This window comes from Pseudophryne corroboree, chromosome 1 (genome assembly GCF_028390025.1).
Source record: "Pseudophryne corroboree isolate aPseCor3 chromosome 1, aPseCor3.hap2, whole genome shotgun sequence".
Taxonomy (NCBI): Eukaryota; Metazoa; Chordata; class Amphibia; order Anura; family Myobatrachidae; genus Pseudophryne; species Pseudophryne corroboree.
The window spans coordinates 790,131,991-790,158,264 of record NC_086444.1 but is presented as its reverse complement, the minus strand read 5'-3'; the positions used below and the strand labels follow the sequence as shown (position 1 = coordinate 790,158,264).

The following is a 26,274-nucleotide window of genomic DNA, read 5'->3' as shown; positions in this document are numbered from 1 at the left end:
CAAGACGGAAGTTTCAAGAGCCACACCGTCAAAGATAGCCGGGCTAGGTCCTGGTAGACACAAGGGCCCTGAACGAGGAGGTCTGGGCGTTGTGGAAGTAGAAGTGGACGCTCTGACGATAGGCATTGCAGGTCTGAGAACCAGTGCCGTCTGGGCCACGCCGGAGCTATGAGAAGCAGATTTCCTTTTTCTTGCTTGAACTTCCGAATTACCCTGGGCAGGAGTGACACCGGAGGGAACACGTACGGCAGCCGAAACCTCCACGGCACCGCCAGTGCATCCACGAATGCTGCTTGAGGATCCCTTGTCCTTGCTCCGAAGACCGGAACCCTGTGATTGTGTCGAGACGCCATCAGATCCACATCTGGAAGACCCCACCTTTCCACGAGGAGTTGAAACACTTCTGGATGGAGGCCCCACTCGCCGGCATGTACGTCCTGACGACTGAGAAAGTCCGCTTCCCAATTCAGGACTCCCGGAATGAATATTGCCGATATTGCCGGTAGATGGCGTTCTGTCCACTGTAGAATCCGTGAGGCTTCCTTCATTGCTAAACGGCTTCGAGTGCCGCCTTGATGATTTATGTAAGCCACTGTGGTGGCGTTGTCCGACTGTACTTGAACAGGACGTTTCTGAATTAAATGCTGGGCCAGGTTCAACGCAATGAAGACCGCACGCAACTCCAGAATGTTGATCGAGAGGAGAGATTCCTCCTTGGTCCACCGACCCTGTAAGGAGTGCTGCTCCAGCACCGCACCCCAACCTCTTAGACTGGCATCTGTCGTCAACAGGACCCAGTTGGATATCCAGAAGGGACGGCCCCTGCACAATTGTTGGTCCTGGAGCCACCAGAGCAGCGACAGACGGACCTCCGGAGTCAATGAGATCATGTGAGACCTGATCCGGTGAGGCAGGCCGTCCCACTTGGCTAGAATCAGCTTCTGGAGGGGGCGAGAATGGAACTGAGCATACTCCACCATGTCGAATGCTGACACCATGAGGCCCAGCACCTGCATAGCCGAATGTATCGACACTTGCGGACGAGAAAGGAAGCAACGAATCCTGTCCTGAAACTTTCAGACTTTTTCCTGAGACAAGAACAACCTCCGGTTGTGAGAGTCTAACAGCGCTCCCAGGTGCACCATGCTCTGAGCATGGACCAGGGAGGATTTCTTCCAGTTGATGAGCCACCCGTGGGCTTTTAGAAACCGGGCCGTCATATCCAGATGACACAGGAGAAGATCTGGGGAATTTGCCAGAATTAACAAGTCGTCCAGATACGGCAGTATCCTGACCCCTTGACGGCGGAGTACCACCGTCATCACCGCCATAACTTTGGTGAAGACTCGCGGAGCCGTTGTTAAACCAAAAAGGTAACGCCCGAAACTGGTAATGGATGTTGCCAATAGCAAACCTCAGGTATTGTTGATGTGACACTGCTATAGGAATATGCAGGTAAGCATCCTGTATGTCCATGGAGACCATGTAGTCCCCAGGTTCCAAGGCCAGAACTATAGAGCGAAGGTTTTCCATACGGAACTTGGAAATCTTCGGTTTCGGGATTAGAAACAGCGGAGAATAGTACCCCCGGCCCCTCTGAGCAAGAGGCACCTGTACTACGACTCCTGTATCCAGGAGGGTCTGTACCACCGAGTGTAGAGTTTTTGCCTTTGTCCGGTCCAAAGGGACGTCTGTCTGGCAAAATCGATGAGGGGGTCGGTTTTTGAAGGCAATGGCATAACCTCGAGTGACGACTTCCCGTACCCAGGCATCTGAGGTGGTCTTCAACCATTCCTGGGTATACCCTAGAAGCCGGCCTCCCACACTGGGATCCCCCAGGGGGAGGCCCGCCCCGTCATGCGGTAGGCTTATCAGTCTTAGCTGCTGGCTGACGGGCAGCCCAGGCTCTTTTGGGCTTTGGCTTACCAGGTTTGGAAGTGCGGGCCTGCTTATGGTACGCCTGACCTTTTGCTTTACCTGAAGGACAAAAGGGTCGAAAGGACGTACCTTTAGCCTTCGACACAGAAGGAGCGGTATTAGGTAGACAGGCAGTTTTGGCAGTAGCCAAGTCAGACGCTATCTTATTTAAGTCCTCCCCAAACAGAATATCTACCTTGAAAGGGAGTAATTCCAGGATCTCAGCCACAATATCCGGCGAGCCAGGACTGACGTAGTAGAGGCCTTGGCTGCCAGGATACCGGCATCAGAAGCCGCCTCTTTAATATATCGAGAAGCTGTGACAATATATGGCAAGCATTGTCTAGCATGGTCAGAGGAGATTTCAGCTTCCAACTCCAAGGCACATGCTTCAATAGCCTCAGCAGCCCATGAAGCTGCAATAGTAGGCCTTTGTGCAGCACCCGTGAGGGTGTAAATTGCTTTTAGACAACCCTCCACACGTTTATTCGTAGGCTCTTTCAGAGACGTGACGGTAGTGACAGGTAGAGCTGAGGAAACCACCATCCTAGCCACATGCGAGTCCACTGGAGGAGGTGTTTCCCAATTCTTAGACAGCTCTGACGCGAGGGGATAGCGAGCCAGCATCCTCTTTTGAGGCACAAACTTCGTACCCGGGTTTTCCCAGGGTTCCTGATGTATATCCACTAGGTGATCAGAGTGAGGTAAAACCTGTTTAACAACCTTCTGACGCTTGAACCTATCTGGTTTCTTAGGAAGCACGGATGGCTCGGGATCATCCGTAATCTGCAGAATTAACTTAATAACCTCCAAAAGGTCAGGAACATCCACATGTAAACTACCCTCCCCATCAGCCGTATCTGAGTCAGAACCTGTGGGGTCAGTGTAAGTGCCGTCCTCATCAGACGAGGTGTCAGTGACAGCAGTCGATTGTGAGGAGACGAGCACTCGCTTAGAGGACCTCTTGGACTTAGGCGAGCGTTGGTCAGACTTTTTAGTAGTCAAGGACTGGTTCAACTTCTTTAATTGAGCAGATAAATCGTCCGCCCACGGCGGGTTAGCTGCAGGGCCCACATACGGTTGTACCAGCATTGGGGGTCCCATAGGGGGTGTTAGTTTATGAACTAGCGTATGCAGAAGCGTGGAAAAGCTGCCCACGGTGGGTCAGTATGTGCCTCCGTTGCCACAGTCCCACTGGGGGGCAAAGAGCCCCCAGAACCAGAGCCCACAGCTGCTATATTCTCCTCATATGTGACTGTGGCTTCAACAACACCAGCAGTGTGTTCCGCCCCAGAACCGTTACCCTCAGAAGCAGACATGATATAACTTGCAGTATGAGGTAACACAGTACAATTATCAGCACAATATCCCAAACCCCTGCGCAGTGTAGTCAGCACTAGCAGAGACAAAGGAGAGATATGGTGACCAAATCACAGAGAAAAATACGTAATACAGTACGGGCCTAATTCTGAGTTGATCGCAGCAGCAAGTTCGTTAGCAAATGGGCAAAACCATGTGCACTGCAGGGGTAGGCAGATATAACAAGTGCAGAGAGAGTTAGATTTGGGTGGGGTATATTCAAACTGAAATCTAAATTGCAGTGTAAAAATAAAGCAGCCAGTATTTACCCTGCACAGAAACGAAATAACCCACCCAATCTAACTCTCTCTGCAAATGTTATATCTGCCACATGGTTTTGCCCATTTGCTAATACCCTTGCTGCTGCGATCAACTCAGAATTACCCCCTATATCTTTGTGAAAATCCTATATTAGATAACACCGACCTGACGCACCAAGCCCCCTCAGGTTATAGAATATAGGGATAGCAAGTTGAGTGAAATACACGAAATGGACACCACGCTATCAAATGCACACACAGAAGGTCACAGTTTGTACAATGCAGAGGTTATTACAGACAATAATATTGCACTGGACTAGCTTACACAGCTATATAACAATAGATATAACAGTACACAGTAAGAACTGGATGTATATCACAGGGTAATTGTACTATAAAACCCTGACTAAATGCACTCTTTCTTAACTATCACTGTCTAAAAAGGCAGGTAGAATACTTAAGTGTCATGTAAAGGCACAGCGCTGACAACCAGGCGGCTTTACATAGGAGGATTTGCCCAAGCAATCCCAGGAACAGTGAGCTGAGGGATAATGGCGCCGCAGACACTGACTGGGAGTGAGGAAAAGACAGATATGCAGCTCCAGGGTGGGAACATTTGCGGGAAATGGCACCCTGGGGCTGGGGTAGGGGCTTCAGGTCTAAGCCTTATCCCCCTTGCTGGCAAAACCACCGGGTACTGTGGGCGATATAAGAAGTGATTTAGAGAGAAAACCCGACCTGTGCCCATGCCCTGGTGATCTAGTGGGATCGCCTGTACTGCCACAGTGTCCACCGCCAGCGCGCATGGCCTGCCTCCCACTGACCGCGCCGGATCGCGATAAAGACCGGGTCCCGCGAGCGGGACCCACTTACCACCTCCCGAAGCGTGGCCACTCGATCCTGGAGAGCCCCAGCCGTGTGTGTCTAACATGAAGAAAACCGAAGCCTCCGCTGTAGGTACCCGGCAACCAGGGCTCGGGAGTGTACAGCGCCGCTGGGGAGAGCTGGAGCTGCAGCAGTGAATGTCACAAAACATTTACCACCGCTGCTGCCCTTGAAGTCTTCACTTTTTACCTCATAAAAAGCTTTTCTCAGGGCTGCTTGGAGCAGCCCCTCTGTTAAGTGCCTGCTTACTGCAGCACCAACTGACAAACTGAGCTCCTGTGCTGGGAGGCGGGGTGATATAGGAGGCGGCCCTGTGCATTCTGGGAACAGTCAAAGCTTTGAGTCTGTTGGTGCCTCGGATCAAGATCCTACTCTACACCCCATTGTACAGACTTGTGGAGCCCAGTGTACCCCGCAGCAGAAATATATATAAAAATTAGTATTTGGTTATATCACTTTGTTGTTGATGTTAGATACAGTGTTTCTCAGTTCTATTCCAATATATTGAAACAATGTAATAAGCGTAACTTGTAGCAGTGATTCAACAATATCTCCACTTGCTGTGAGCTCACCTGCCGCTGTTCTAATAAGTGCAGTCTCTGCTTCAGAAATCCAATGTCCGAAATGCAGGAAAGCGGTGATGCTGTGTTACCTCAATGAGGATTTTTTAACTTTCAGCAGAGATACTGTATCTGTGGTTGTATAGGAGACCACTTAAGTTGCCGCTCCACCACTGATTCAGCTGAGCACACCTCGTGGCAGCGTACACCTGCCGCCGGGTGTGTCCTTGTATCTGAAGCCGCGTCTACCTCCTTGCGTGCTGCCATCTCCAAGCCTGAGTATGTGAGTCACGGTGGGCACTTCTAGCATGTAGCACCGCAAATGATCCTGGTGACACAAGGTAGCTGGTAGCAGGTACAAGAGGTTGGCTGGTGGTTCTAACAGAGGAGGCATCCTTCCTGGGAACGAGAGTGAACATAACACGTTTCACAGCTCCAGCCACTTCTCTCTCCGGTCCCCCAGTGTCTCTAAAGCTACAGCCTCCTTGTGTTTCTTCAACCCCTCAGTGTCTCCTCAGCTTCAGCCTCCTTGTGCCTTTCCATCTCTAACTCATTTCTGTCTCTCCAGCCCCCTTCTATCTTTCCAGTATCTTTCTGGCCCCCATCTGGCCCTCCAGCACTCTAGTGTCTCTACCGTTCCAGACCCCTTCTGTCTCTTCAGCCTCCCAGTGCCTTTCCAGCTCCAGCCCCCTTCTTTATCTCCAGCCTCCTTGTGTCTCTTTACAGATTTAGCTCCTTTTTCTCACTACAGCTCTCGCAGTCAGAGCCGGCGCAACCCGCTCAGCAGAATCTGCAAAGTAGGGAGGCGCTGGCCAAGAGAGGCGCTCTCCCTGCTCTGAAACTATGCTGCTGTGCGCTGCTGCTGCCGGCTGCCACAGCACCTGTCACAGTCACACTGTATAGGCAGTGTTGCCGACAGCAAGAGGCTCGAGTCCACTCCACCAGCTGATCTTCCCTCCCTTCCCCAATCAGCAGAGCACGCAGGAGGGGTTTCACTCCTTCGTCCGCACAGGCTGTCCACTTTCACTTTCTGTTCCTCTTCCTGGCTGCTTGTGATTTATAACATGTTCACCGTACTCCCTGCGCTCGAGCCCTCCCCCTCTACAACATGTTGATGTAGGAGCTTGAGTGTAGTCAGAGCAGGCCGACTCTGGCAAAAGTGAGTTTAACTCTTGGAAAACTTTGTTTTCTAATGTATTGAATGCTGCTGCTGTGTGTGCTTTCTATTTTTTTTTTTTACCAGAGCTGTATCTATCTATCTATCTTACTTTGGGATATGTGTAAGTGGCACAGATGTGGTGGGCATTATTGTGTGTATAAGCGGCACTGCTACCGTGGGCATTATTGTGTGTGTAAGCGGCACTGCTACTGTGGGCATTATTGTGTGTGTAAGCGGCACTGCTACTGTGGGCATTATTGTGTGTGTAAGCGGCACTGCTACCGTGGGCATTATTGTATGTATAAGATGCACTGCTACCGTGGGCATTATTATGTGTGTAAGCGGCACTGATACTGTGGGCATTATTATGTGTGTAAGCGGCACTGCTACCATGGGCATTATTATGTGTGTAAGCGGCACTGATACTGTGGGCATTATTATGTGTGTAAGCGACACTGCTACCATGGGCATTATTATGTGTGTAAGCGGCACTGCTACCATGGGCATTATTATGTGTGTAAGCGGCACTGCTACCATGGGCATTATTATGTGTGTAAGCGGCACTGCTACTGTGGGCATTATTATGTGTGTAAGTGGCACTGCTACCGTGGGTATTATTGTGTGTATAAAAGCGGCACTGATACTGTGGGCATTATTATGTGTAATTGTATACGTGTCACTGATACCGTGGGCATTATTATGTGTGTAAGCGTCACTGCTACCGTGGGTTTTAGTGTGTGTGTAAGCGGCACTGCTACCATGGGCATTATTGTGTGTATAAGCGGCACTGCTACTGTGAGTATTATTATGTGTGTAAGTGGCACTGCTACCGTGGGTATTATTGTGTGTATAAGCGGCACTGATACTGTGGGCATTATTATGTGTAACTGTATACGTGTCACTGATACCGTGGGCATTATTATGTGTGTAAGCGTCACTGCTACCGTGGGTTTTAGTGTGTGTGTAAGCGGCACTGCTACCATGGGCATTATTGTGTGTATAAGCGGCACTGCTACCGTGGGCATTATTATGTGTGTAAGCGTCACTGCTACCGTGGGTTTTAGTGTGTGTATAAGATGCACTGCTACCATGGGCATTATTGTGTGTATAAGCGGCACTGCTACTGTGAGTATTATTATGTGTGTAAGCGGCACTGCTACCGCGGCTATTATTGTGTGTATAAGCGGCACTGACACTGTGGGCATTATTATGTGTAACTGTATACGTGGCACTCATACCGTGGGCATTATTATGTGTATAAGCGGCACTGCTATCATGGGAATTGTGTATATGGGGCACTACTGTATAGCATAACGTGAATAAGGGGCAGTACTGTGTAACATAATATGAAATAGGGGCACTACATGCGGTGTAATGATGATACTTTTGTGCTACTGTGTGGTGTAATTTGAACTGGGGTTACCATTATGTGGCCATGCCACTTCCTAGTGACCCCTTTTTTGCAGCGTGCGCCTTTGGCGCGCACTGTTACTTTAGACAGTATGGGGGGTTAGGGCACAAATATGTATTTCCTCCAACTCTCCAGGTTCACTTTAAGCCCTGAATAAGGGGCACTACTGTGGATCGTAAAGTGACTAAGGGGCACTACTATGTGGTATAATATGAATCAGAAACACTGCGTGTGGTGTAATGTGAATAACATTGTGCTACTGTGTGATGTAATGTGAATTTGGGGTACAATTATGTGGGAACACCCCTTCCTTGTGAGACCACACGTGCCTTCAGTGTGTGCTTTCCCTTTATTAAGTATTGGAGAGAGGGCGCAAATTTATAGTTTGCAGGGAGGCGCCAAACACCGTAGCACTGGCCCTGCTCGCAGTGTCTCTCCAGCTCCAGCTCCCTTCTATTTCACCAGCCCCAAAGTGTCTCCCCAGCCCCCCAGTATGTCTGCAGTGTCTCTACAGATTTAGCTCCCTCCTGTCTCCAGCTTAAGCCCACTACATACCTCCAGCTCCAGCCTAAAGTCACCTAACATTATTCTGCGTCTTCTGCCCATTTTCCTTCTCACCATGGCTCCTCTCTGCTTCTTAGTGGTCTGGCAGGCGTGACAACATGACATCACAATGCCTCTGATGCTGGTGTCAATCACTGCCGGGTATTAGGACCCGAAGCAGCTGTTGCCAGATGCACAACCTCCGACCTGCGCATACATGGCTCTGCAACATTTTTTCCTTCTTTCCTTTTCATCCCTCTTCATCCCCAGCATCGACATGTCCCTGCATTTTCGTCCATAACGGAGGCAGTATATATCCCATGAGACCATAGTTCCACTGTGCCATCACTGCAGTATTACCTATAAATCCAGCATCCACAACTGTGTATAAGCACTCACAGTGTTTATTAAATCCTGCAGCACCACAACAGGCAGCAAATCCTACAAACTGCAAACCCTACAAACTACAGATACTGGCTGCAAGTGGACAATCCTGTCACCCTTTACCTGCTATTAACCCTGTGTTTTCCTGTTTCTATTTCTACTTGGTTAATAAACCTACATCTGTTAAGTCATCTGCCATATGGACTAACTTTCATTTGCACATCACTGACTGACACCTGCAATTGTAGTGTCTACTAATATAATACACCTTGTCCCACAAAATTAAATACCACTTTTTTATTTCTGCATAAAAACATGTTCAAAATTGCAAATTAACCGTCTCTCAAATAAAACACCCAAATCACCAAAGTGCTGCTGTGCCCAACAATCATCCTGCATAAAACTTTCTTACAGTACAAAATGAGATTGGGCGCCTTTAGTATTGTGGATCCTGATGTTTTCAGGAAAATGTATTCAGAACCCTAGCATATATTTGTAAAGTTTACACTTGATTTGACTGATTATGCAGAAATAATGAACACGTCTCATGAAGATTGAAGACAGTATAACATTGTTTAGTAAAAATATGTCTTACTGTAGAGATCAGTTCTTAACCTACTTACTCTATGTATGCATGCTTATAAATTATAGATTCCGGGTGTTCATTGACAGCTTTTATAGATTGCCTCCTGCAAGCCAAGCACAATGCTGTATAGATCCATTATATCAATATAGCAATTAGTTCAGTTTGCATACTAAATAGACGCTAAATAATTAATAGCTACAGCCTTTCAAACTGTCTCTTTAGCTAGCAACAAATTACAATCTGATCAATCAATCCAATTGTTTCTCAAATTGCCAAAGAATCAACATGGGAAACCACTCTCAATAACCAGAAGAGGACAAATACCATTAATAGGAAGGTATAAAATAAATAGCTTAATTAATACTATGTTGATGAAGCTAAGTTGTTAATAGTACAAACTAATATTTCCATTCGTACTGTATGAAAATGTATGTATTACAGTATCAATGATTTTATGTATTTTATCTTCTTTTATTTTTTTTGTAGCAGACAAATGCAATAAAAGAAATTGGGCCAATGTAAAAGGTTGCGATTTGTAAAAACATGCGACTTTTCTGCATGCATTTATCGTATACAATATGCTTCAAGAACATGCAAACTTGCAAAAACCATCCCGATGTTGCCCATGTAAAACATACAACTCTCTGGATGTAATAGTCTGCTAGTCAGAAATTCGCACTTAAATAGTAAACAGTAACTTTGAAAAAATTGGCTCATTTAAGGTTAGCGAGTTAACCTCAGCAGCAGCGTGTTTAGTAGAAGCCTGCACAGATCAGTGAGATCCATGCAGGTTTGCATATGTTAAAAGTTCATGAAAGCAAAAAAAAAAAAGTCCTGGTCATGAAAATATGGGGGGAAAATAGTAGTGGTCCCCCATATTATCCGCAACCAGCACAGGTCTCTTACTGGCAGGGGTGTAATGCCACAGCAGGGGTACACACTTGACAGAGTTCCCCTGCCAAATCATTCACAACCCCACACTAGTCAGGCCAGGGATTCCTCTGGAAGTGGGGGTCCCCCAAATGTAGCCACCCCCAGCATATTCCACTCTTGGCCTGAAGCCTGGGGCTATCCTCCTGGTGGTGGTGGTCGGTGGGGGGTTCATTGTGTAAGATATAGAAATAATATTGTCCTTTACAGGAGGACTACAGGTGCCAGCAAGCCTGCCCCGCTTGCTGGGAATCAAATCAAGCATGTGGTATGCTTGGAGGGGGGAACCCTTTATTGGGGGGGGTCCCCACTTCTCGAGGAAACCTCGGCCTGGCCTGACTAGTGTGGGGTTGTGAATGTTTTGGAAGGTGGAAGTGAGTCCCCCTTCTGTGGCTGTACACCCCCGCTAGTAAGAGCCCGGCGCTGGTTGTATATAATACAGGGGACCACTACTCTTTCCCCCCCCCCCACCATATTATCACAACCAGGACTGGCTCACAGACCCCGTTGCACTTGCTGGTTACGTGTGGGGAAGGACCACACGTAATTTTTTTAATTTTTTTCTTAACACTTTCAATAACTTTTAACACGCAGAAGCCTGCTCCTACACCTTGTAACGCAACACGCATTACGCGTAGAGATAATAGATGTGATCCCGCACAGGAAGAAAATAAGAATACATTAGTATCGACCAACATTCATAAAGTATAATGAGACTGATTTCTCTCTATGTATCTGTTGGCGGTGCACCAAAAGGGTTCAGTAATGTATTACTGGTATCTATTGAGGAGAGAGAGAAGAAAAAAACTTTTTCTGGAGCACTCTTAAGAAAGAAGTATATATCTATATAATGTTATAGTAGTAAAACATAACTTTTAATAAGGCTTTATTTAAAATGTAGATCCCCACAAAGCAAACACCTATCTGATGTACTTGTTGAAACAATACAAATAGATTAACGTGGTCACATATCACGGTTATGGTGATGCTTCATATTATAAGACATCATTGCTTTAATTTATTAAGGTTCAATACACAAATGTGAAATTTACAGCATGGACTTTTCTCCAGTCCTCAAAAGGACTGGACCACAGAGCACCCTGTTGATCACACTGTTGTTAGAGATAACTTACTGGAGTAAAAGAGCAACAATGCTGGGACATAATTTCTTGGTAAACTCCACTGAATCCCACATCTGAACGCATTGTTTCAACCAACCATCTGTTTCTCAAAAAAAAAAAAAAAACATTTTCTGTATGCACTTATTCATTTATTTGGTGTGAAACCATCCATATGTGTTTAAATTCTTAAAGTAACAGTGCTCCAATATAGGGGTACACAAGTGTATTAGCGCTGCACTAAAACATAAACAGTTATATACCTCAGATTGTGATATGCAAATTGTCTTTATCCTGTTTGAAAAATTCTGATACTTGTATTTAACTCCTAAAATTTTAGCACTAATTTCTATATTCTATTTTTCGCCTGTTGTCCTGAGTATGCATGAATATACAACCGCAAAGAAAATTTGCTTATCATTGAGAATTCTGTAAAATTCTACTATCCATTTCTTATATCTTTAGGACTCTCATTGGTGATCCAGTAAAAATATACTCATTCCTGTGGCAGTTTTTCAACTGACAGGAATCTTACTGCCTAACACCAAAGGCAGATCCGTCTCGTTTCTCTTCAGCTACCACCCAAAACTTACCTACTTTCTGTGAACTCTCATCAACGATTCAGGAGGAGCATTTAGCTACTACCAAACCACACTCAGATCGCCCAATCTCGTCCGATCTTGGAAGCTAAATAGTGTTGGGCTGGGTCAGTACCTGGAGGGGGACCCCCAGGGAATAATACCCAATGTAGTAGGTCTGGGCAGGGCCGGATTAAGGGCCACATGGGCCTGGAGCTGAAAATTTTCAAGGGCCTTTACTGAGATGGAGAGGTGTTGTGACCAGTGCTGAATGGGTGTGGCCCGAGTCACGTGTGGGTGTACACCCTGTACAATATGTGCCCCTCCCCTTAGAATGTAAGCTCTCACGAGTAGGGCCCTCTTCCCTCATGTGCTTATCCTTTTCTTACTTTAATAATCCTCAACTGCCCAAATCACGCAGTTTTTTGGCCACCTGGAACTTATCTCTATGTTGTTTACTGGTGTAGTTATGCTTAGTTACCCTGTACTTGTCCTAAATTGTCTTCAACTGTAAGTCACTGTTTTCCTGTTTTGATTATGTGCATATGTACTCTGTAATTGGGTGCTGCGGAACCCTTGTGGCGCCATATAAATAAAGGATAATAATAATAATGTCTCATAAATACATAAACATAGAAAAATTGGATAATTTTGTGAGAAAACTACAAAACCAATTTTAATACTTATGATTTATGATTGTTTGGGTAGGTGCCGTGCCATCATCCTGCATCCTGCATGATAGGCCTAATTTTATGTGTAGGCCTGGAGCTTTAGCTCCATCCGCCCCATTGTTAATCTGGCCCTGGGTCTGGGGCATCCCATCAGCCGGTCTGAAAGTAGATTCACCGCTTTTTCCAAAATCCAATATTACCTATTCTTCTTACTCCTCTCCCATTTTGATTTAGTTACATTGTAGTTTATTATTTTACCATTCCTAACCAAGACCTAAAGTAGAGGGTTTCTAATATCTACAGAGCATGTGGGATTCAGTGGAGTTTACCAAGAAATTATTTCCCAGTATTGTTGCTCTTTTACTCCAGTAAGAAATCTCTAACAACAGTGTGCGCTGCGGTCCAGTTCTTTTGAGGACTGGAGAAAAGTCCATACCATAAATTTCACATTTGTGTATTGAACCTTAATAAATTAAAGCAGTGATGCCATATAATATGAAGCATCACCATAACCGTGATATGTGACAAGGTTAAACTTTTTGTATCGTTTCAATACGTACATCAGATAGGTGTTCACTTTGTGGGGGATCTACATTTTAAATAAAGCCTTAAAAAAAGTTATGTTTTACTACTATAACATTATATAGATATATACTTCTTTCTTAAGAGTGCGCCAGAAAAAGGTTTTTACTTCTCTCTCTCCTCAATAGATACCAGTGAAACAAGCATTATGCAAATTGTGAGTTTTAACACAATAACAATTGGATAAAACTCGCATAAGCTCGCATTTCAGATAAACTCGCACCCTCCAAATCGCAGGCTATTACATACTGTCACTTACGAAACAAACTCACATCACACATGCAGCGAGATGTTATGAGTCCACACTCTTATAAAAACCGCGACCCTATTTTCAATTTCTCCCAAAGACTTTAATCTTCCATATTGCCACAAGTTAGTAAAGGGAGCATTACATTTATTTTCAAGAAATCTTTATTGAGAGGTCAGTGAACATGAAACATGACACTATAAACAATTCAGGAAACAGATTAACAGAAATCAAACTAAACAGATAAATAAACATAAAAAAACACATTTGAAAGCACCAACAAGTATGCATTTATTATTAAAAGATAATATAGAAGCAAAAAACAATATAAATAAATAAATAAAAATTGTAGCTGGTATAACATAGAAGTCCTTGTGTTTAATTATTACCCCAAAGTCCTCATAAACAGCCAGTATTTCAGGAGATGTCCATGTACATAAAACATGTGCAAGTGCTTTGTTAGTTAAGCATAGATGCTGAGCCTGTTAAATACTGAAGGTTAGTAATCCCCTGTCCTAGCCCGGGATTACTGTAGTTGCAGTTTATAGGGGTTGGTAGGATTATTGCAAGGTTCCAGCCATATTTGTCATTCAGAAGGAAAGCAAAGTGTAGCCTCTACTACACCATACCTGCCAGCTGCTGGAGCTCATCCATAGATAGCAGATACCATATATCCAGAGTTGATAAAGTCCTTCCTGCTATATCCCTTGCCTTTGCTGGTATATACATACTTGCCTACTTTTGAAAAAAGCATTTCAGGGAGAGTGTGAAAGTAACACGGTAACACCCCACAGGGTTGTGTTTTATACGGCCAATGTGGACTGGTGAGGACTCTAGGGACATGTGAGCAACTCAGGGTTAATTGTGCACAGGGACCTTTAATGCTCAACGGAGGGGCAGGGCTTGCCGGATCTGGTGATTGATATCCCTGAGAGGAGGGAGACCTGATTGGCTGGCGGAGTGCTGGAAGAGGAGGGGGCTGTGCGGAGTGAGGAGAAGCGTGCAAAGTCTGGTGTGTGACGTCACGCTGTGAGGAGACGCGGAGAGCAACCAACGAGTCCCCGGTGATGGCACGTGGTCGGAGGTGAAGTCCAGAGGCCTGGTGGGTGCAAGACGGCAGCTAGAGTCAGCAGGAAGCGGTGCTGCCAGAGTCCCGCGGGAGTCCAGTGACTGCAGAGAGCAGCATGGAACAGAGCACCACGCCATCAGGGGGATCCCGCCGCACACGAAAGAGCCAGGGAAAGGAGGAACGCGGCAGCTACCTGTCCCAGTAAAGCAGAGCAAAGCGTGAGTCAGGCCATTATGATCCCCTGTGTTATAGCATGACCTCCAATAGTGACAAGACAGTACCACAGACCTTTAACCCTTGTACTGCTAGAGGGGGAGACCTACAGGGGAACCAGGCAGAGACGCAGCCTTCTTACCCAGGATGGAAACTGAAGCCCTGTTATCCCTCTCCGCCATTGTGTATAGGGAGAGCAAGTGGGTGCACATCACCACATGAGCCTAGGGATAGCAAGTAAAGTACCAGCCCGCCAATCCTCCTCAGCCAAGTACTGCAGGACTGTCCCTAATTAACACTGTACAAAGCTGTAAGTGGGGGAAGGTCCTCCAACCAGTAGTGACTTTACTTTATCACCATCTGAGTAGGATTTAGGATCCACCTGTGGTGAGACAGAAGTTGTATCGTGTGATCTATATGGAGCAGGAGAAGCTCCCAGGAATTCACTTTTATCAGGAGATCATCCAGGTAAGGGACAACGTTGACCCCCTGGACTCTGAGTTGAAACATCATTTCCGCCATCACCTTCGTGAACACCCTCGAAGCAGTAGACAGGCCAAAGGGTAATGCCTGGAACTGGTAGTGATCATTCAGTAGGGCGAACCGCAGATAGGCCTGATGAGGAAGCAAAATTGGGATATGGAGGTAGGCGTCCTTGATATCCAGGGATACCAGGAATTCCTGTGGTTCCAGGCCTGCGATCACCGCTCTTAAAGATTCCATCTTGAATTTGAAATCCTTCAGGTAAAGATTCAAGGACTTCAGATTCAAAATGGGTCTCACAGACCCATCTGGTGTTGGTACTATGAAGAGGCTGGAGTAGTAACCTTGTCCCTGTTGATGCAGGGGCACTGGAACAATGACCTGGGACTGGACCAACTTTGTGATGGTGAGTAGCAGCATAACACACATATTTTCCAAAGCTGGTAAGCTTGATTTGAAAACCTTTCCAGATGTGGCTGAAGCGACGTAACCGGGCTCCCAGCACGAGATCCTCTCGAGGTGGGTGGGCACCGTCATGCGTAAGCTTTTGCGGATGCTGAACTGGTGCTCTGTTCCTGAGAGCCGGCAATGGCTGGTTTCTTAGGCTTACCTTTGGTGCCTCCAGCTGCGTTGGAGGCACCCCTGGTCCTAGATCAAAATCTGGTGGACCGAAAGGACTGGGTAGACGGTCCCGGGTAGGTACGTCTAGCAGGGGAGCCCCAGAGGGAAGAAATGTGGATTTTACAACAGTAGCCTTGGAAATCAATGCGTTCAATTCACCTCCAAATTGCCATTCACCTGTGAAGGAAAGAAATTCCACTTTGCGTTTGGAGTCAGCGTCTGCAATACACTGACGCAACCATATGGCTCTACGTGCAGATACAGCCATAGTAGTGGTCCTAGCATTAATATTGCCAATCTCTTTTAGGGAGACACAGAGACATGTCCTGAATGTGTTTGAGTAAAGTAATTGTAGTAACCAGGGTCATATCCCCCGAGAGACCCTCCTGATTTTGAGTAGCCCAGGAATGAATTGCATGTGTCATCCAGCAACCTGCAATTACTGGTCTTTGAGATACACCCGCAGCAGTGTAGATAGATTTCAGTGTGGCCTCAATTTTCCTATCCCCCGGGTCCTTTACCGTAAAGGATCCTGGGGCAGGGAGTACCGCCTTTTTGGAAAGGCGGGAGACAGAGACATCTACAGCTAGAGATTCTTCCCAGATCTTTCTGCCTTCAGGGGCAAGGGGGTAGGTATGCAAAAATCGTTTTGACACCTGATATTTTGTATCTGGATTTTTCCAGGCTAATTTAAACAAATCATCCAATTCCTTGGAATCAGGAAAAGTTTGTCTTGTGGGAGGAAAAATGACTGCTGATGTGTAGCATCCTCCAGGGGGAGCTTTAGCACATCCCTTATAGCCAAAATGAGGGGTTCAATACCCTGTGCAGGGGTGGAGTCCCCACTTATGGGGTCCACATCATCCCCATTATCCTGTATATCATCATCAGTATCTGATAGTAGTGCAGGTAAAGCACGTTTATGTGCACCTGTAGTAGACAGTGGGGGATGGGGGGCATCAGCACCGGCAGCTAGACTTGCTACTGCTTGTTGCAGTTCTTGTGTTTTATTGGCATTAGCAGTTAATTGAGATGACATATTAGACATCATATTTTTGATAGCCCCCAGCCAGGAGGGCTCGTGACTCTCCCCCACATTGTCAGCATTTTGTGACGACTGACTACCCTGCTCACATGACAATTAGCCAGATGAGGGAGGGGAGAATCTGGCCTTACATACACTGCATAATTTTTGTTTCACCATTATGGAGTAACACACAATAACACATACAACACAGACTGAGTTACAAACAAGCCTGCCCTATTGCATGTGAGAGGAGACAAATAGTAAGAGAGGACACCAGCACACCAACACTGATGAGCCCCAGTGAGGCTGTCAGCATTTTTATATACAGATGTAGCCACCTTTATCTTGACTGGCTGAGGCGTTTGTCCCGATCGAGCATACGCAGCGTACCGGGGCGTAGGGAGGCGCGCCTAGTCACAGAGAGGCGTACCAAATCGCACGGAGGCAGACAGAGCATTTGGCGTTACCTTTACGTGTAATACCTGCGATCATCCACCAGATGTCGCTTTTTACTATCACCACTGCGCATGCGTGTGGTCTCCCGTAAAATACAATACTGAAATATATAATAAGGACTACTTTACTAAGGCATCTTATTACGCTGCATACAGTAAATACTCATTACGCTGCAATATTTAATACAGTAAATACTCATTACGCTGCATTATTTAATACAGTATATACGGTACAGATGCAAATAGTACAGCATACAGTATATGATCCATCTACAGTACTTTATGAATATGTGAGCATCCAAGTCCCGCAGACAAAACATAAAACCAGTAGTGTACACTGTCGCAAATGGATGTGTTAGAAGTTCACTATTGCCTCTTGCGATTAGGAATTTTGTACAGTAAGCGTCCTAATCCCGTAGCCATTACAGCATAATCAAAACCAATGGATTTATTCATCAGTCTGCGGCGAAGTGGTGAAGTGTTCCGCTTCCTATACTCAGAGTCCCAGGTTCGATTCCTAAAGTACGAATGCATGTTAGTTTTTTCCAGACACTTTATTATTTTTTTTATTCACATAAACCAGGGCAAAGCTGCAGGAGCAGTTCTACAGTTAAGGTTTTATGCACCGTACAGTACACATACAATTATGTGGCAGGGCAGACTCAGTAGAGATGGCTACCACCTATGACTCCTTGCCCCACGGAGGCCCTAGGCTATGGAGCAAGTAACAGTCCAGATTTTGCAGGCTATGGAGCAATGCTGAAGGAGCGTCACAATCCCCTAGCTAAAATACACAGGGGCGATAGGAATAAGCGAGGTCTATGCACATTACGGTACACCGGACTCGATCGCATAGCACACTGGCATAATGGCCGCCGCCCCTGAACCCCCACCATGTGGCAGGCAGCGCTCGGATATGGAGTGAGAGATGGCATAAGTTTTGCAGGCTACGGGGCAATGCTGAAGGAGCGTCACAATCCCCTAGCCAAAATACACAGGGGCGATAGAGATAAGCGAGGTCTATGCACATTACGTTACACCGGGCTCAATCGCAAAGCAAACTGACAAAACACAAGTTTTACATAAAGCAGGGCAAAGCTGCAGGAGAGTTTCTACTGTCAAGGATCTATGCACCTTACGGTACACATAAAATTCTATAGCAGGTGATAAAGCTAAATATTTATCTTATTTAAAACCCTTTAAGAGGCCTAAGAACACTGTACGCTATTGACGTATGGAGTACCGTAAGGGTACGCACGTTGCGTAGCAATCGCTTAGCCGAGGTCGAGACGCTCAAGCGTCACGTTCGCTCACGGCCAAGAGATCACAGGCAGGCACACTATTGGCTGCTGACTAACGTAATGGTTCGCTATAGCTTGGCGGACGCTGTATCGGGAGCGGGCCGCCCGAGCGATACAAACGCTCGCGAGAATACGCTGTTGGTATCGGGCACACTATAGGTGAGCGACTACCTTAATGCTACGCTATCAGCGTAGCGGACGCTCGAGACCACGAGGAGATCACGAGCGGCGCAGACGCTCACGATGTTAAACCTTTATATCTAAACCATAAACAATGTAATATGCTGTAAAACCTTAGTGTAGAGATAGGGTGTAGATGCAACACAGTGTAACCTTATTAACTTAAAAGCTGTTTGAGCGTCACCGACGCTCTGAGAATACTTAACACTATAAGAAATACACAGATACCGTGCTTAGGGTCCAACGCCTAATATATATATTATGAATGTTATACTTGCAAAAGAATTAATACAATACAAGTCATACACTACAATATAACATAGACTACCTAACCAGATAACTATACAGGAAATACAATACAATACTATTACGTTTAAGAGAGTACGAGAGAAAGAAGAGAAGAGAGAGAGAGAGAGATATGGCCCATAACAACAAGAAAGACAATATGATTGCGGAGAAAACTTACGCACAAGGGGAACGATCGCATGCGCCTCTGGACATCCAGCTCCCGATTTTCAGCAATGAGAACCGTTGAAGAGGAGCTGGATGTGATCAGGTTGTCTATTTATGCCCCACACACAATACAATTCAATGGTCCCTACAATCTCATTGTTCATTGGACACAGGAATTCCTCCTCGCATTATAACAAAAGGTCATAGGTTGATTCATACAGGTGGGCTGTGACGATTCCCAACTGCTCAGGTGGGTGGGGAACTGGGTTTCCCGCCGCATGGATAAGTAAGTGCAAATAATAGTAAATGGACATAAACTTCTTATGTCCATAACTATTCGCACGAGCGATTAATCCGCTTCAAACCAACACCGGAATATTGCTAATTAAATACTCTTCCGATGGATACTAAACACCACAGTATTACTCCTGTCTGACCCTTCGTATCAAACAAAGAGGGATTTCTCTGTCCATGAACATGCTACATTAACCAAACTTTCAGAATCTATCAAAGGGACCATGATCTACAAAATACATTATATAGTGGAAATATGTAACGAAAGAGTCGCCCGCTAGACGCATACAATCTCTACCGTAAATGCGCATACCGTGCGCCTGCGGGTGCCCGCAACAGCGAGTATGCGCACTCACGGGAGAGCGCACGCATGCGCAGCAGGGACACATATGAGGTGCAAATATGGCAGTGTGCATCGTGATATTTTTCTGACTTTGACAGTCCACCCTTTGGCAGTCAACAATAACTGCCACTTCCTAAAACATTTCAAAACGAGAAAAATATATGTCAGGGGTTAATACATTTACATGGTTGGGTAGGGGAGGAGAGGAGAAGGTAGGAAAAAGGTATGACCTAGTGCGATAGCAGAAGCATGTGTGTATGAATCCGTGCTTGGGGGTCATGTATCATCGTGCCGTACGTGTTTTAAATCAAGCTTCGAGGTATTGCGAAGTATACATTTGAATTCCTTCTTATCCCGTGGTACGGGTCTGTGGATGGGCTGTCAAACTTTACCGAGCTCTTTTCGGATTTTTTTTTTTTTGAACAAAATGGGGAGCACATTTTAGTTGATGATACATGAATGGGGGAATATGTGATTGCTGATATCTGTGCCTGTATTCCCTATACTATGTGTGTAATTACCTGAAGGTTGTAGAGATGAAGAAAAGACATAATTACGGTAAATGCAGTGGTATTCTATGTCAGGTAAATGAACATTTGTCGGTTGAAGTCTTGTTCGGTGTCTGTTGAATGCAGTCTTCTTTGTGCTTTTGCCCATAAGGTGCGAGCAAAAGCTTTGTCAATGTCCATAGATTTACAAAAGTGTTGGGCTAGCGTAATTTTAAAATTTCTAGGGAAACTGGGGATCTATGGCAAAGTTCATCAAAAATCTGTGTATCAGGTTGTCAAAACTTCTTCTTTAATCCATCAGTTGTCTGTATACAGGATCATCAAATTCCTCGTCCAAGTGGGTCTTTTTACCTTGGGGAAAACGGAAAAACAGGTGAAAGAAACGGACCGTAGAAATCGCATTTTCATCACATCATTGTTTCTACATTTGGGTCATAAATCAAATCCATTGGAATTACAATTTCCTCACTCCTTAAACTCATCACCCTGGTACTTCGTTTACACTTCGTTAAAGCCTGACCGCATCTAAATATCAAGCCAATCGTTATGATAACACCTAAGATACATAGGAGAAACTTCCCAACATCCATTATGACTCCTTGAGCCCATTCTCCTAAACCAGAGAACCAATTTCGCGGGTTCAACCATGACACCCAACCAGTCAGCTCATTACCTACAGCAGCAAGAGTGAGATTGTGTCTCCTGCGAAATTCCCACTTCAGTTGGAGAATATCATCCATCTTTTGGTCTATGACCTCGACCGGGTCCTCGGTACTATTTGTAATATATGTGCAACATTTCACGCCGTACTGCGTTGCCAGTGTGACACAATATCCACCTGTCACTGCCGTGAGATAATTGAGAATCATTCTATGCTGAACTAGTTCTGTTTTATAAGCTTGAAGTTCTCTTCCAGTATACCTAAACGTGTCATCATACATTTCTGTGATATTGTCTAACAAATTTGCGAGCGCAGATATGTATTTATAATTCAACACTCCTCTGGCGGTGCGAGTGATGTCTAACGCGATTAGAAACTGAATCCCGGTGGATTCATGGATCATGTCAGAGGCCGGATGCTCTGTTCTTTCTATCAGGTGCCGTTTAACTACGTGCTCGTAATGGGTGTGAGTATAAGGAGCTTGGGCAACACGGTGTATATCTTTCATTTTGGCATGTGATACAGTCATTACTTCAGGCAGTACTTTTCCAATATAACACAATCCTTCAGAGTTTGGGGCAAGCCACTTATACGCCTTCCTCCCGCATATGAAATATGCATCATCGGGGAGAACATATGGGACGGAGTAGGACATAACCATATTACACGTCTTCCATGTGAAATCTCCTAACCCTAATTCTCCCATCTGTCTAGTACACGTATCAGCTTGTACGATATGTGCACAGTATCCTGGTGATACCTCTCCAACTCTCGTGATCCTATTTCCTAGGGTATACCTATATCGGAAAGATTTTCCTCTACTGGCTATGTGGCGTATAAGTTCTGTATCTGTCGGCATTCTATCTGCTCTATATGAAAAGGTCATGGTTTGGTTACTCCACGACACTTCCCAATTTCCCGGCTTTCGGGGATTGGAAATGTTAAAACATATGAGGGATCTATCCACATGATATTGGTGGAGCTTCAAACTAGGAGGACTGGAGATATTAAACCTCCTGTCCACCGGCCTCCCACCACTTAGCTCAAGTACCTCCCCTATCGTTAAAGGAAATGGTACTAGTCCTGATTTGCTATGACCTTGAGGTACTTGAGAGCATACCCAACAATCTGTTTGATTTAGCACACTACCCACTAAGGAGTGATAGTCACTCAAGGGATGCCGGTCCATGTGGATATTAAAACTGGATTGGCATTTCTTGATGCACCCATCCTCAACTACGTTGTCACAGAGCCTACAGATACAGTTTTCTTCAGCTAACAATCCTTCACAATTCCTTCTATGGTCAATGCTATCGGATCGTTTTCTGATACTCGCCTTTGCTTGTTGATTATGTTGTTCTCGGAAAACTACGCCTCCATCTCTGTCATCAGAACCCATTCCAGAACCTCTCTCGACCTCCATGGTACTCTCGCCGGAACAGACTGCTCTGGTCAACATCATGGTCAACAGGAAAATCCGGATCACAGTCTCTTGAGGCAAGTCCATCTTAGGAGGAAACGAAGAAGAATGAGAAGGGGGAAAAAATAATTTGAGGGAGGGGGGATGGGAAGTGGAGAAAAACAATAAAAGGGAACAGGGAATCGACAACTGCTTTTGATCTTGTGATTCTCAATGCTCAGGTGCCGCCTCAGTCCTCCTGGAACAGACACTCCAGTGATACAACTTCCTCTACCGTCTGTTCCTTATCACGGGACCTCTCTGGATCAGCAACCTTCTTACAATGGGATGAATGAACCCAAGTCTCTCTCTCGGCAACTTTCAATGCTGTAGTGCTAGTCAATAAGACTTGGTATGGTCCTTCCCATCTGTCAATAAGGCAACCTGAGCACAGAAAATTCCATATCATTACATAATCCCCAGGTTCAATGTCATGACAATTACTATCTGGTAAATCAGGAATCACCAACTTCAAATTATCATTTTGATTCCTTAGCTGTTTACTCGTGTTAATCAAGTACTTTACAGTCACTTCATTGTTACACTTCAAATCATCCTGAGGGTTAATCATAACATGCGGTTGTCGACCAAACAAGATTTCAAAGGGAGACAGATTAAGAGGGGACCTGGGAGTGGTTCTGATGCTGTACAGTACAATGGGTAGAGCTTCTGGCCATGTCAATCCTGTCTCTGCCATAACTTTGCTCAGTTTATTTTTAATAGTGCTGTTCACTCTTTCCACCTTTGCACTCGCCTGTGGACGGTATGGAGTGTGCAGCTTGCTATCAATTCCCATCAATTTACACATTCCTTGAAAGACATCACCTGTAAAATGGGTACCCCTATCACTTTCAATTATTCTAGGGATACCATATCTACATACAAATTCCTGCACAATTTTCTTAGCAGTAAACATGGCGGTATTTGTGGCCGCAGGAAATGCTTCGACCCAATTTGAGAAAACATCTATACAAACAAGTACATATTTCAAATTTCGACAAGGGGGTAATTGAATGAAGTCAATCTGTATTACCTGGAAAGGGCCGCCTGCAGGTGGGATATGAGATGGTTCTGTTGGTATTGCCTTTCCGATATTCTTTCTCAGACATGTAAGGCATGACATTGCTCTCTTACTTGCATGAGATGAAAATCCTGGGGCGCACCAATATGCTCTTACCAACTTGCACATTCCCTCCTTGCCCAGATGAGTCAGCCCGTGTGCTGCCTCAGCTAAACATGGGAGATATGCTCTGGGGGCCACCGGTTTACCTTGTCCATCCGTCCAGAGTCCTGAGGACTCCTGGCCATATCCCTTTGCCTTCCAGACTGCCTTTTCCTGTGTGGAACACAAATTTTGCATTTCACACAACTTCTGTGTGTTGATGGTATTAAATACCATCAGTTGTGTGGTGTCTGTCTGTCTGGGGGTCCCAGCTGCTAACTTAGCTGCTTCATCTGCTCGGCTGTTACCAAGTGATACTGGGTCCTGGCTATATGTGTGTGCTTTACACTTGATAACAGCCACTCTGTCGGGTTCCTGTATCGCTGTTAGAAGCCTTTTGATGTGAGCTGCATGCGCTATCGGTGTACCAGCTGCCGTCATGAAATTTCTGAGGCGCCATAGGGCTCCGAAATCATGGACTACCCCGAATGCGTATCTAGAGTCGGTGTAGATATTGGGTGATTTGCCCTTAGCCAATTCACATGCTCTGGTTAGGGCGACCAGTTCAGCAACCTGGGCTGAGTGAGGTGGGTCTAGCGGTTCCGCTTCTATGGTGCCTTGGTCATCTACGACTGCGTATCCAGTACACAAGTCTCCCGAGTCTGACTGTCTATGACAACTACCGTCCATGTAGAAAGTTAGATCTACATCTTCCAGTGGATTGTCACTGATGTCAGGCCTTGCGGTAAAATTTTGGGTCAAATATTCCATACAATCATGTGTGTCTTCCTTTGTGTTAAATTCTCCTTCCCCACCACTCTCATCCTCCACCCTTTGTGCCTGTCCAGGCACACCTGGGAGATATGTTGCAGGATTTAATGCACTGCATCTCCTTATGGTGATGTTTACGGGGGCCATTAGTGCCAATTCCCATCTTGTAAACCGCGCTGATGAGACGTGCCTGGTTTGGGCAGAATTTAGCAAGGCTGACACTGCATGTGGTGTATGAATTGTGAGGTTGTGACCTAGCACTACATCTTCGCTTTTCGTTACTAGCAATGGTATCGCAGCAACGCTTCGCAAGCATGTGGGGAGGGATCGCGCTACCGTGTCTAGCTGAGCGCTGTAGTATGCTACTGGCCTGCTGGCATCACCGTGCTTTTGGGTTAAGACGCCTGCCGCGCAACCAGCACTTTCTGTTCCGTACAGCTCAAAGGGTTTCCCATAGTCTGGCATACCTAATGCTGGTGCCTGCGTTAGGCACTGTTTAAGTCTCTCAAATGCCAACTCGGACTCGTCTGTATGCGAAATCCGATCAGGTTTGTTTGAGGAGACCATCTCCTGCAAAGGTAACGCTAGAATGGAAAACCCTGGGATCCAGTTACGGCAATACCCACACATTCCTAAAAATGTTCTGATCTGTTGCTGGGTTTGTGGCAGAGTCATGTCTCTAATTGCTTGAATTCTATCAGCGGTCAGGTGTCTCAGTCCTTGTGTTAGACAGTGTCCCAAATATTTTACCTTAGTTTGGCATAATTGCAACTTGTCTTTGGAAACCTTGTGTCCTGTGTCTGAAAGATGAAACAGGAGCTGTTTCGTATCCTTCAGGGATGCTTCCAATGAATCAGAACACAGTAGTAGATCATCCACGTACTGTATTAATACTGATCCACTCTCTGGTTGGAAAGACTGTAAACAATCATGCAAAGCCTGGGAAAAGATACTTGGACTGTCTATGAAACCTTGTGGTAATCGAGTCCATGTGTATTGGACTCCTCTGTATGTGAATGCAAACAAATATTGACTGTCAGGGTGCAGAGGTACCGAAAAGAAAGCGGAGCAGAGGTCAATAACAGTGAAAAATTTCGCAGTGGGAGGGATTTGCATAAGGATGACAGCTGGATTTGGCACTACGGGGAACTGACTCTCAACTATTTTGTTAATCCCCCTTAGATCCTGCACTAGTCGGTAACCCCTCCCCCCACTCTTTTTAACAGGGAAGATGGGACTATTGGCAGTGCTGGACGTTCTTACCAGAATGCCCTGTTGTAACAAGCGCTCTATTACGGGATACACTCCTAACTCCACCTCTGGCTTCAGAGGGCACTGTGGGATTTTTGGAGCTATCCTACCATCTTTTACTTGTACAACTACCGGAGCTACGTTTGCCATTAATCCAGTGTCCTGTCCATCTTTAGTCCAAAGTGACTCTGGTATCTGGGATGTCATTTCCTCTACTTGGGATGGAGTCCTATTTGTCATAATGGTATGTGACATTAATTTTGACGGGGAGTCTAACATGTCTCGCACTTCCTGAGCGTGATTCTCAGGTATGTCCAAGAATACACCTTCAGGAGTACAATAAATGACGCACCCCATTTTGCACAATAAGTCTCTTCCCAGGAGATTAGTCGGTGCCGATGCAGCCAGCAAAAAAGAATGCTTGGTATGTAACGGCCCTACTGTAATCTCGGCTGGTTTGCTAACAGGGTAGTGCTGGACTACTCCTGTTACTCCTATGGCTGGAATTGTCTTACCAGTGGTTCTCATGCCCACTGTCGAATTTATCACTGATTTGGCCGCCCCTGTATCTACAAGAAAGTTTAATGATTTACCAGCTACATTGATTGCAATTTCGGGTTCACTTCCAAGATTTGCAATCAATTTTACTGGCTGCAGATTACAGGTATGGCCACACCCCTATTGGGTATGGTGACCTCCCTGAATCCCGCTGGCAGCAACTGCTTGTGAAGGGGTTAAATGGGAACTACCAGTGGCTTGCCAGTCTCTGTTCGGGGGGTATCTTTTTGTTTCCCCTGTATGTGGCTCATAACTCCGTCTCTGCGGACCCTGC

General features: G+C 45.7%; 1 protein-coding gene and 1 long non-coding RNA gene across 4 annotated transcripts in view; one reads left to right on the top strand and one right to left on the bottom strand.

Moving 5' to 3' along the window:
- Nucleotides 1–26,274, top strand: part of BANK1 (B cell scaffold protein with ankyrin repeats 1) — a 1,166,863-nt gene that overhangs the window by 998,481 nt on the left and 142,108 nt on the right. The gene's annotated exons all lie outside the window — the stretch shown is intronic.
- The window catches only part of LOC134910404 (uncharacterized), a 65,827-nt gene that overhangs the window by 21,272 nt on the left and 18,281 nt on the right, over nt 1–26,274 (bottom strand). Inside the window, exon 3 of one of the 3 annotated variants that reach the window (XR_010176190.1) lies at nt 17,395–17,575. The exons of the other annotated variants lie outside the window; for them this stretch is intronic. This is a non-coding gene — a long non-coding RNA (uncharacterized LOC134910404). Of the gene's footprint in view, nt 1–17,394; nt 17,576–26,274 lie in introns of those variants that run through there. 3 annotated transcript variants of the gene reach the window in all.